Source organism: Macrobrachium nipponense, chromosome 34 (assembly GCF_015104395.2).
Source record: "Macrobrachium nipponense isolate FS-2020 chromosome 34, ASM1510439v2, whole genome shotgun sequence".
Classification (NCBI taxonomy): domain Eukaryota; kingdom Metazoa; phylum Arthropoda; class Malacostraca; order Decapoda; family Palaemonidae; genus Macrobrachium; species Macrobrachium nipponense.
This window is the reverse complement of record NC_061095.1, coordinates 30,211,053-30,223,935: the sequence shown is the minus strand read 5'-3', so window position 1 is coordinate 30,223,935 and position 12,883 is coordinate 30,211,053. Positions and strand designations below refer to the sequence as shown.

The following is a 12,883-nucleotide window of genomic DNA, read 5'->3' as shown; positions in this document are numbered from 1 at the left end:
TCCCCAACCTGATAGTGATGCGACTGTATGCATCAGTAGGGACGGGGGAGGGAACTGCAACTGTAACTCTTTGGCTATTGCCCATGGAGTAGACGTTCCTTGGGAATCAGAGGTACCCGGCCGCAACTTGTCACGACACTTGGCATTGGCCTTGAACGTCAAACTCGATTGATGTCCTTGAGCTGGCTTTTCAACAGAACGTCTGTGACTGACGCAAATTGGAGCGAGCCTAGGATCGTCTCCTGATTCCTTCTCGAAGCCTTTTTGCCTTTTAAGAATTGGCTTGTTACCTTGGCATCCCCTTCCCTGATGGAATGGAAAGGTTGTGTGAATCCAAGCCCCAATGGAAACCTAGCCACTGGAACTTGGATTCTGGGGCCAATCGGACTTGGTCCTGTTGATCTTGAACCCTATATATTCCAGGAAAGATATGACCCCGTCCATGGCTTTCCTAAACTTGTCTTTGACCATCTCCCCAGATTAACCAGTCGTTTAGGTACGCCACTACCAATAAAACCGAGGACCTTAGCTCCTGCACCACTACCTCCGCCAGTTCCGTGAAAACCCTTGGGGCTATATTCAGCCCAAATGGGCATCACATCACCTTGAAGGAATAAGCTTCTTTTACTAGTTGAAGCCCAGGAATGGATGGGAGTGCTGAGCCGTCGGGACATGATAATAGGCGTCTGTAAGACTATAGAGGTGGTGACGCCCCCACGGGGAAGTAAGGCCTTACCTGAGAGATGGTCAGCCTTTAGAACTTGTCGCAAGGAATGTACAAGTTTAAAACGGGACAAGTCTAAGATCACCCTCCTTTGGTCGGTCCCTTTCTTGGGACACTGAATAGACGACTTTGAAATTTTAAGTTCTTTGTCCTGCGGAGACTGCTCCCTTCTGGAGAAGGTCCCTGGGGTAATCCATCAACCCTTGGGTTGGATGCTGATAGATAGATACTATGTTTTCCGCCCAGCTGCTGAACTCCCAACGATGTTAAAAGAGATACAGCCTGCCTCCTATTTATATGATGAGGGTCGGGTTCCTTTCCTGACCATACACCTCTAGCTCGCCCTTGGGCTCCGGTTCCTCCACTCTGACGAAAGGGGGAACCTGTTGGCTAGCCGACGGCGAAAGGGAGACAAATTGAGGCTGTTGCCGAGGCTGAGTCTTAGAAGATGAAGGTTTGGGGAACTTGCTGAATTAGTACAGCTTATAGCACAGGGTGCTGTTGCGGAACTTGGAAACAAAGGTTGGTACCTTCTTTGACTTTTCCTAGTCCTAAAACTGGGAGGAAGAAGACTCTTAATATCCTTTGAAAGGGATGCCCCATCCCAACGCAATCTGATGCTTGATTAAAATGTGATGCCTCATTCTGAACCTGTTTACTGCCGAAGCTGGAAGAGATCTGCACCCCAGATTGAGGAAGCCAGAAGCTGTTGGGTTCGTGCCTGATCGTAGCCTCGGATAGAACATGCTTCTTGCCATTTCTCTTAGTAACCGCAAAGCCGTACGAGGCACATTGCATGCTTAAAAGTAACTACTCCGCAATGACCTTATACAGCGGTCATGAGCATACTCCAGAACCGCCGTCTCCGTCATCACTAGAGAGTTAAGAGACCTTGCAAGACGTGTCCTAGCATCAAATCCGGCTTGGATCAGTGCGTCTGACAGAGGCGCTCACTAAACAAGTTGATTGCACAGTTTGGCTTAAGCTTGCTGCCGAGAATGTAGCCAGCAAAACTTACCCACAAACTCTCTCTAAGAACCTTGGGGTCGGTAAGCTTGGGGGTAGCAATGAATGTGGAACTCTGTCTCGCTAATAAGCTGGGGCTCTTCCCGAGTCACTGCCTGAAGGGTAAATCCTGCTACCTTTGATGTAAAAGGTAAGGAGTTCCCATCATGTTGTTACCTTAGTATTGAGCAGATCCACTTCTAGGCTCCAATATCTATACTTGATGAGCCTGATTGCTAGAAAGGATCAGTCCCCTTGGAGACCTTGTCTTTCTAATCGAAGCTGCCTCCATAAGCCTAACATAAGCTATAAATGGTGGCCATAACCTTTCGGGAAATAACTCGAAATCCTCGAGTCTATGTGTACCTCACAACCTTCTACAGTCCAACATCCCGACTGAACAAAACGGAGCGGAAGTTCAATACCCCTCCAAAAATCCAGGGTTTGGTGGAATGGACGGGAACGTGGACCCGTCAGGCATGCTCTGACCTTGCACCAAATTACTAGGAGGTGCCGGAACTGCCGACTCCTGTCTGAGACCTGCAATCAGGGAGTCCTGTGCACGTAAAACGTTTAAAAACACCCTTTCAAACCTTGCTGCGACTGAACTGACTAAGCTAGCAAGACTACTGGCCTGATTTAAAATATTCGTGTTGAACAGGTCTTTGCCGACTAAAGGGGAACCTTCCAGCACTCCCTACGGTACCTTATGAGGTATCCGACCTCTAGACGTTGCAGGGATGGGACTTGAGGGGCAATGGGAAGAGTTCTCTCCTTGAGGCCTTGGATCTCATCCTAGGTTTAATATGTGTATGAACCTCTGGAACCTGCCCAGGCCTTGGCTTTGTGTTCTGATTGGCTTTTAAGCAAGGTTTTACCCGAAGGTTTTCTCTTTAATCTAGGAATCACAGAGAAGGAATGCGACCTGGGAGGGGCAAACCTCCTGTGAAACCCATGAAGGAATTTGGAGTAAAGGGAGAGGAAGAATCAGAGTCACTCGAGGAAAGACCCCGTGACCAACTAGGCTAGCCTCATTAACACTGTTACCTGTAACCATATCTAGTGTAATGGGCAAATCCTCACTAGTTCAAGTGAGACTTCCTTCCAAACCAAGTCTGGCAATTCTGCCTCTTGCTGTTCTATAACTGAATCTTGAATTTATTTGATAATTGGTGCTGCGACTTTTGGGTCAACGTATCCGGCAGCTTTCCGGCTGGGGAGGCTGCCATATCTTGAGGTAGCATAAAAAGGCTTAGCTACCCTACGTTCTGTCCAAAACCTCCAACCCAGACCTTGAGGGTGGAGAGTGCAGCATGCTTAACAGACTGCTCTGGCTGTAATGCAAGGAATGTGTCAATTTCGAGTAAAATCTTTGAACATTATGCTTAACATATGGTTGAATTAATTATGTAATTTAATTTACAGAAATTTTAATTATTTATTTTCTTTATATAGTAATTTGGATTTGATTATTCTTTAGTTACTTTATTTTATTTATTGTTTATTAGTTATCTATTTATTTATTTATTATTTATTATTATTATTATTGTTTTATTTATTTATTTTTTTTTATTTTATCATGTTTTTGTTTTTAACACTTAATCCAAGTAGTGTAATATAATTCCATCACAATATGTATAGAACAAGCAGTGCGGTAACTTATCGAACAGGTAAACCTGTTGTACAAGTCGTAGCATGGCAAAGCCGTTTACGTGATGCCAGACTACGGAACCGGTAAGCAATACTGCGCACCGGGGCATGGTTCCGGCAAACATCATGGTTGCACAGATCCTGTAGATCGGCAACCAGACACATGAGTGGCCTGTAAAGTGCAATAATATATGAGAAACAATGCACAAAGACTTATAGAGATTAGTTATGATAATAATGTCATATGCCGGAGCATGCCGAACTGAAATATCCATATTATATAAAAAAATATATGTATATATATATTCATATATTTACGTCCCGGGGACTATAATAATTAAAACCACCCGGAGCTGTATGACCGGAGTGGGGGGTACACGAAGTAACCCGGGACGGCCACATGAACTCGCAAGTTCCGTGGCAAAAGAAAGGAAAATATTATATATATATATAGTATATATATTCCATATATTACGTCCCGGGGACATAATAATTAAAACCACCCGGAGCTGTATGACCCGGAGTGGGGGGTACACGAAGTAACCCAGGACGGCCCACTGAACTCGCAAGTTCCGTGGCAAAAAAGAAAAGAAAATAAAATAAAGGGAGAAATACATACAAATATAATATCTCCGCCTACGGAAGAGAAACTTCCGTAAACATAGACCTCAACGACTACCGAGAGGCCTGAATCTAAATCCGCCTTATGCGGAGAGGGAATGTTTTAGGCGGATGGATGTAAGCTCCGGAAGCTGAAAGAAGCAGAGCGCAACAACTCCACGGAAGCCGAGGCTGAATACGCAAAGCAATCAACAACTCCGGAGGCGTCGGCTGAGAAGCGACACCCACCAACCTAAGGTCCTGGAGGACCCTCTACACCCCCCCCCCCCCCCTCTGCTGATGGGAACGGCTGTCAGCGACAACCGAGGCGAGAGGAGCACCCAACTACTGGGGGCCCCACTGTGAGGGGGAGGGAAGGAGGGTGATGGGGTGACGATCACGTGATCAGCGTATCCCCTCCGCAAATAAAAGATTACGAGGGAAAACGCAGGCATAGCCTATGTAGGCTAACCGACCTAACATCCAAAATATACTAGACAAAATAAAATCAATTACTTAAAGCTAAAAGAAAATCATGCTTTAACACGGGGGAAATGACAATAAACTGTCGTAAAATATAAAACCGCAATGAAGGCCACTCGATAACAGTGGGCGCAAAAGGGGAAAAACTACTTGCTTACTGACAAAACGATAAGAAACGGCAAGCTGACGAAAAGAAAAAAGGGAAAATTCTTGAAATGAAATAGGACGGTGGATAAACGGCGAAGCACGAAACAAAGAAACGTGCTCGAAAGAAGACCCCCGTGAAAAATGAAAAACGTGAAAAATAATGAAAATAACAAAACATAAATGGAAATCGGATCGACTAAAACTGCCACCCAAGAATAAATAAATAAATATATACATACATATATATATATATCATATATATATATATCATATATACATACATACATGTACTGAAATATCACATGTTACAAGCAGAGAGGAAGACTACTCGAAGTCGGTACAATTCAAGCGTAAATCGGTACAATTCAAGGGTAAGCCGTAAAGGCGACTTGCCGCCCGCCCCCTATTTAAAAGTGACGCCTAATAAAATCCTAAATAAAAGGCAAAACGCTAGGCAAATTCACTCCCTAAATATTGAAAAAGGGCGGAACCAGTACTTAACTTGGGTGAAGAGGTAGATGACGATCCGTAACCAGAATAAAAAAATAAAAAGAAACAAATAGTAATATTCGAACGTGCGAACACGGATAATGGGCTATCGAAAAGTATGTAGTCACAGCCGCCTTCAACAGGGTAGCTAGGTGTGACCTATGGGTCGGCTCCCGTATTTAGGGTCTTTTGATGAGGAAAAGGCTAATTGGAGGGGTTGCTGTGGTAGTGTTTAACACTCGCCCGTTTATACCGACACCTTTTGTATAGGTGAGCGAGTCAGAGGCTTCTGACATGTCCAATTTAGCAGTTCTCTGGTATTATAGCAATATTTTACTAGAAATAGTGCTAAAGCAGACATATTTCACGGAAGCGACACGGCTGAGCCCAGAAAAGATATATATATAAAAAATTCTACATTCGGTCAACTTTAACTCGTCAGATATGGTCGAAAACTGCAATTGTAAGCTAATACTCTTACAGTATAGTAATATTCAATCATTTGTCTTCATTTTGAAAGAATGGAAAGTCTCCTAGGACAATATTAGATTCATGGTGAATTTTTGAAAAAAAATTTTAATGTTTGTTTACGTCCGCGCGTTAACGAATTCATGCATTATTTTGTGATAATATTTTCTCTGTGTTGCTTTTATCGTTTTACAATGTATTATATACCAAAATGATCGCAATTTAGTGTACATTACAACGAAAAAAAAGTAACTTGTTACCTTTAACCGTTTTGCGCACAGCGCGATTTGAATACAATTATATATGAAATTTCGTTTTTGCACTATCATGTATCGCATTATTTATATATGATAATGATAATTTTTTTCATTTCTGATGGTTGCATACTAAACTTCAGCCAATGACAAAAAAAGGAGCCAAAAATGAACTCTTAATCTTAAAAACTAAGCGCACTGTGATTTTTTGAAAAAAATATTTTTTCCGCTTCCGCGCTCACTCTGAAACACCTCCGGCACACGGGAAACAATTTTTTTTTTACCGCTTCGGCGTAAGAGGGTTAAGGATTCGGCGCTATCAACCCTCAAGGTCTGGGTAGGAGGATTTGGGCGGAATGTCAAGTCCAAGCAACCCTACATGCTGGCAGAGGATATGGCCTCCTTGATTTATCCTAATGCGAAGATGTCGGCAGCGGTAGCGGCGGACTTGGCGGCCCCGATCATAGCCAAGATCCGTGAAGAGACCCAGGCCCTGCCGGAAGACCTGGAAGGTTTCGGAGAGGAGGTACTCGACGAGGTGGCAGCCATCAATCTGGACCATGAGCCCATGGTTGTCAACAACCCAGGTCAAGGTAGGGAGGTAAGTGAGGCAGGTGGTATGCAAGCTGATGGCGGACTTGGCAAAAGCTGCTCCCTCACGACAGGGGTTGAGAGCTAGAGTGTCCAAACCCGGATCTCAGGATCCTGGCTTTGACCCGGCAACATTCTCCAGCATGCTTGTGTAGGAGATGGGGAACTTGGTGCATACCAAGTTTCAAGAGATCTCAGCACAGCTGGTCTCTAGCATGGAGAAGTCAGGACAGTCTATACAGTCTTTGACGGAAAGGCTACAAAATCAGGAGAACTTGATGGCGGGAGTCCTCCTGTCCGGGCATTCACAGCAATCTTTGGCAGTGCCGGACGCCTCAAAGTTACCACCTTTTAAAAATAATAATCCTTGGCGGCTAGCAGCACATGCCCACTTCTAAGAGGGCATGTTGACGATAGAAGTATATGGAACCCGGCCAGTAGAAGACTTTGAATTCTAGCCACCGGGTCTCCAATTCCCCTTCACAGGATACGCATGTCTAACGGAGGAGGCACTAATAAAGGAAGACAATGTCCCAAAGGAGACTGTTATCTTCCTCAGAGACCAGGCCCAATCAGCTTGGGTCCGGACGTTAACCCTTAAACGCCGACTGGACGTATTTTACGTCAACATTTTTTGTCTCTCGGGTGCCGACTGGACGTATTTTACGTCAACATACAAAAGTTTTTAAAAAAATTCGCAGAAAAATACTTTTAGGCCTACCAGCCGAAAACTCTTGAATCACGCGCCTTGGGGGATGCTGGGAGTTCACGGATTAAGGTGTTGTTTTGTTTACAATCGTTACGTAGGCGCGCAAGCGCGAATTTCTTTCTTGCCGCACTAAAAAGTATCTGTGACACTTCTCGGAAATTATTTCATCACATTGACATAATTTTTGTACCATTTTAAATTAGCCGTTACATGGAGTATTATATATGAAAATGTGCGCATTTTTATGTAGAATACAACAAAAAATATTCATGATTGTAGCTTTTATCAATTTTGAAATATTTTCATATAAAAAATGATAAGTGACAAATTTTCAACCTTCGGTCAACTTTGACTCTACCGAAATGGTTGAAAAACGCAATTGTAAGCTAAAACGCTTATATTCTAGTAATATTCAAGCATTTACCTTCATTTTGCAACAAATTGGAAGTCTCTAGCACAATATTTCTATTTATGGTGAATTTATGAAAAAAATAACATTTTCTTTACGTCCGCGCGTTAACTCTTCCGAAAAAATCGTACGTGCAATTGTAGTAATGTTTGAAAAAATCATACGTGCGATTGTGGTAATGTTTGCACCATTTTAAATTAGCCGTTACATAAAGTTTTATATATGAAAATGTGCACAATTTCATGTAGAATACAACAAAAAATAATTGAAGGTTGTAGCTTTTCTCATTTTTGAAATATTTGCATATAAATCACGATAAATAGAAAAAAAACCACGTTCGGTCAACTTTGACTCTACCGAAATGGTCGAAAAACGCAATTGTAAGCTAAAACTCTTACAGTCTCGTAATAGTCAGTCATTTATCTTCATCTTGAAACAAATTCGAAGTCTCTAGCACAATATTTAGATTTATGGTGAATTTTAAAAAAAATCTTTCCTTCCCTCCGCGCGCGGATTCTCCGCCACAATTCTCCGAAATCCGTACGTCCCATTCTCGGAATATTTGCTCCGTTTCATATTAGGCATTTCATAGAGTTTTATATATGAAAATGTGCGCAATTTCATGTAGAATAAAACGAAAAATATTTGAAGGTTGTAGCTTTTCTTATTTCCGAAATAATTGCATATAAAAAAATATATATAAAAAAAATTCGACATTTGGTCAACTTTAACTCGTCAGATATGGTCGAAAACTGCATTTGTAAGCTAATATTCTTACAGTATAGTAATATTCAATCATTTGTCTTCATTTTTGAAAGAAATTGAATTGGAAGTCTCTAGGACAATATTTAGATTTATGGTGAATTTTTGAAAAAAATATTTGTTTATGTCCGTGCGTTACGAATTCATGCATTATTTTGTGATAATATTTTCGCTGTGTTGCTTTTATTGTTTTGCAATGTGTTATATACCAAAATGATCGCAATTTAGTGTACATTACAACGAAAAAAAGTAACTTGTTACCTTTAACCGTTTCGCGCACAGCACGATTTGAATACAATTATATATGAAATTTCGTTTTTGCACTATCATATATCGCATTATTTATATATATGATAATGATAATTTTTTTCATTTCTGATGGTTGCATACTAAACTTCAGCCAATGACAAAAAAGGAGCCAAAAATGAACTCTTAATTTTGAAAACTAAGCGCGCTGTGATTTTTTGAAAAAAAATATTTTTTCCGCTTCCGCGCTCACTCTGAAAAACCTCCGGCACACGGGAGACATTCTTTTTTTTACCGCTTCGGCGTTTAAGGGTTAACAGATTGGGATTGTATCAACACTAGGTTGACACGCCACAAAAGTCCATTCACTATGTTTGTGGTACCGGATGATACTCCCATTCCTTGCACCTCTAAAGTAATGGAGCTGAAGCTTCAGGCGGCAGCGGAGGACAAACCCATGCCTCAACTCAGGGAGACAGACTTGCCTTCCCTGCAGTTCCCGGGAGGTATGGAGTGCTGGGTGGATGCCCCTGCAACCTTTTTGGTAGGAAAGTTGAGCCCGGACTGCGCAACCACCCTTTCACCGAACGCCTACCTCGGCTTCCGGAGGCTTTGGTAAAGGCGGAGTATGAAGCCAGATGTCATTTGAGCAGGTCCGTCAATTCCGCCACTACGGCGGAAATGACGTCCCTGGTCTACACAGATGAGCCTCTGTTTAAGATCTTGACGAAGTCATTACTTCACACCTTACAGTGTGATGTATATGACTTTGCAGTAGCCAGGAGGAATTGCAGGAAGCACGTCTTGGCTGATGCTTCCATTCGACATGAGCTGAATAGGCTCATCAAATCCGCAATCTGGGGTGCAAATCTGTTCCCCGAGACCGTAGAAAAGGGGTTCTTGGGGAAGCAGCCAGAGTGAATCAGAGTTTGCGGGTACGTTGGGGCCTCATCCCCAAGAGGAAATTCGAACCTTCTGGAGCACACCCCAGGGGCACGAAGAGAGCGAGGAAGTTCCAGTCCTTCCAGACAACCCAGCCTCAGACGGTGGTACAGGCTGTTCCGGTAACCCAGTTGGGTCAACCCTCCACCTCAAAAGCCCAGTCTCAACAACAGTTCGTTCTGCTGCAGAGCCAGCCTTCTCAGCAGCCCCAAGGCTCGGCCACTTTCACTTCCCCGGCCTTCAATGCCTCCTTCGAAAACCAAGGAGTATTTCAGGGCTACAATAGGTTTGCGAGAGGTAGCCGAGCCAGAGGAGCTTTTCGGCACAGGGCCAGTGGAAGAGCATCCGCCAGAGGCAGAGGCTTCCGGGGAAGCCGGGGTAGTCGACCCTCGGTTAGCCAGTGAGACTCCTCAGGTAGGAGGGAGGCTGTCTCTATTCAGGAACCGCTGGAAATTCAGCACTTGGGCGCACAGCATAGTAGCAAAAGGACTGGGATGGAGTTGGAAGAAAGGGCCTCCTCCATCAACCAGTTTTTACCAAAATCCAACAGCGGACTTAACAGAGTACACCCAAGACCTTCTTCAAAAGAAGGCAATAACAAAAATCAAATACTTAGAATTTCAAGGACGCTTGTTCGGCATTCCAAAGAAAGACTCAAACAAGCCAAGAGTAATTTTAGACTTGTCCCATCTAAACTCATACATTCAATGTGACAAATTCCGTATGCTTACCGTCTCGCAGATGCGGACCTTACTTCCCCGTGGGGCCGTCACCACCTCTATAGATCTTACAGATGCTTACTATCATGTTCCGGTAGCAAGGCACTTCCGCCCCTTCCTAGGCTTCAGACTAGGCAAACAGGCTTACGCCTTCAAAGTCATGCCATTCGGGCTCAACATAGCGCCCAGAATATTTACAAAGATAGCAGAGACAGTAGTACAAGAATTGAGAGCTCAAGGGTTAATGTTAGTAGACTACCTAGACGATTGGCTCATCTGGGCCGCAAATGACGAGGAATGTCGCAAAGCAACCCACAAAGTGATAAGATTTCTGGAATATCTAGGATTCCAGATAAACAACAAGAAATCCCGGCTTACTCCGGCACCACGCTTTCAGTGGTTGGGAATACAATGGGATCTGAACTCACACAAATTATCGATCCCACCGGAGAAACGCAGGGCAAACAGACATCCCAGCGGAACCAAGAAAGAATCTTAGGTTCACTCCAATTCGCCCAGTAACAAATGTTCTGGTAAAAGCCTAACTGAAGGATATAAACCGAGTTTGGTGGACCAGAGCAAACGGGAAATTTCGAGACAAAATTTCCCACATCCTTCAGATACTAGAGAAAAGACTCCGTCCGTGGACAGAAGTCAAGAACCTGGCAAAATCAATACCGTTACAGTTCCCCCCGCCAAGTTTAGTGGTCCACACGGACGCCTCACTAAGCGGTTGGGGAGGATACTCCCAATACGAAAAGGTTCAAGGGTCATGGTCGCTAGCATTCCGCCAGCTGCACATCAATGTATTAGAAGCTATGGCAGTATTTCTAACCCTAAGGAAACTCTCTCCGGTGAAGGAAGGTCCATATCAAGTTAGTATTAGACAGCGCAGTAATAGTCCACTGCATAAACAGAGGAGGTTCCAAATCAAGCCACATAAATCATGTCATGATAGCGATCTTTTCCTTACTCACCTGGCAGGAGTAAGGAACGTGGTGGCAGACGCACTGTCAAGGACAACTCCGCTGGAATCGGAATGGTCCTTAGACGACATCTCATTCAAGTGGATCTGCCAGCAGAGCCCAGGCCTCCAAGTAGACTTATTTGCCACGGAGTCCAACCACAAGCTACAGTGCTATGTAGCCCCCAATCTGGACCCTCTGGCTCATGCCACAGACGCCATGTCCATAGATTGGAACACTTGGCAGAGGATCTACCTATTTCCACCAATAAACCTACTAATGAAAGTCCTGGACAAACTCAGATCCTTCCAAGGACGAATTACGCTAGTAGCTCCCAACTGGCCCAAGAGCAATTGGTTCCCATTACTAGTGGAATTGGGACTCCGGACCCTCCGGATCCCCAACCCGAGACTAACACAGTTAGTACAAACGCGGACTATGTACGCTTCTTCAAGGATTCAGAATGCCCTAACTTTATGGACTTCATGAAATTTGCGGCACAAAAAGATGCCAACATGGATCCTCTAAACACCCTGTTCCTAGAATCAGACAAACGGGAATCTACGCTTAGGCAGTATGATTCAGCAGTAAAGAAGCTAGCCTCCTTTCTAAAAGACTCAAAGGTACAGACAATGACTACGAATCTGGCAGTTACTTTCTTTAGGACCCTGTTTTAGAAGGGCCTAGCAGCTAGTACTATTACTACAACTAAATCTGCCTTAAGGAAAATATTCCAGTTTGGTTTTAACATTGATCTAACAGATTCGTACGTCTCGTCCATCCCGAGAGCTTGTGCTAGAATAAGGCCAGCGTTCAGACCTCATACAGTCTCCTGGTTTCTAAATGATGTACTTAAGCTAGCTTCAGGCACTGACAATGAATCGTGTCCTTATATAACCCTTCTTAGGAAAACTTTATTCCTAGTAAGCCTGGCCTCAGGAGCCAGAATATCAGAACTGTCGGCTCTTTCCAGAGAACCAAATCATATTGATTTCCTTCCATCCGGAGAAGTTCTATTATCCCCAGATCGAAAGTTCTTGGCTAAGAACGAGGACCCACAGAGTAGGTGGTCCCCATGGAAGATTGTTCCACTTCCACAGGATCTATCCCTTTGCCCAGTCAAAACATTAAGATCATATTTAAGCAGAACTTCCAATAAGTCTTCAGGTCCCTTATTCATTAGAGAGAATGGTGGAACGATTTCACTAAAAGCAGTAAGACAACAAATTCTGTATTTTATTAAACAGGCTAACTCGGAATCAGTTCCACATGTACATGATGTCTGGGCGGTGGCTACCTCAATTGATTACTTTCACCATATGAACTTTGATGACCTTAAAAAATATACGGGATGGAAATCACCGACGGTATTTAAACGCTACTACCTAAAATCCTTAGAGGCCCTTAAGTATTCGGCGATGGCAGCAGGGAACATTGTTTCCCCTGACACACCCTAGTTATGTTAATTACCTAGTCTTAATAGATCTTATCTCCCTTTCAGTTCTTTCTCTCCTACCTGCCTAGCTTATAGTTCCTAGCCTTGACCTTGGTTTTTCACTTGGATTGCACAATTGAACCACTCCTGTATTGTACATACTTAACTATTATTCTTCTGTATGTAAATATCTTATATTACTTGGTGTAGTAATCACCCTGGCCTTACCAGAAATTGTATGTGATACCTTTATAGATTTCCATAGAGTAAGGACCGTAGACTTAA

The 12,883-nt window shown here is 43.4% G+C and overlaps 1 protein-coding gene across 1 annotated transcript in view; it reads left to right on the top strand.

Annotated features, from left to right (window-relative positions):
• Positions 1-12,883, top strand: part of LOC135208074 (DNA-binding protein SMUBP-2-like) — a gene marked incomplete in the record, with an annotated part of 738,222 nt that overhangs the window by 644,552 nt on the left and 80,787 nt on the right.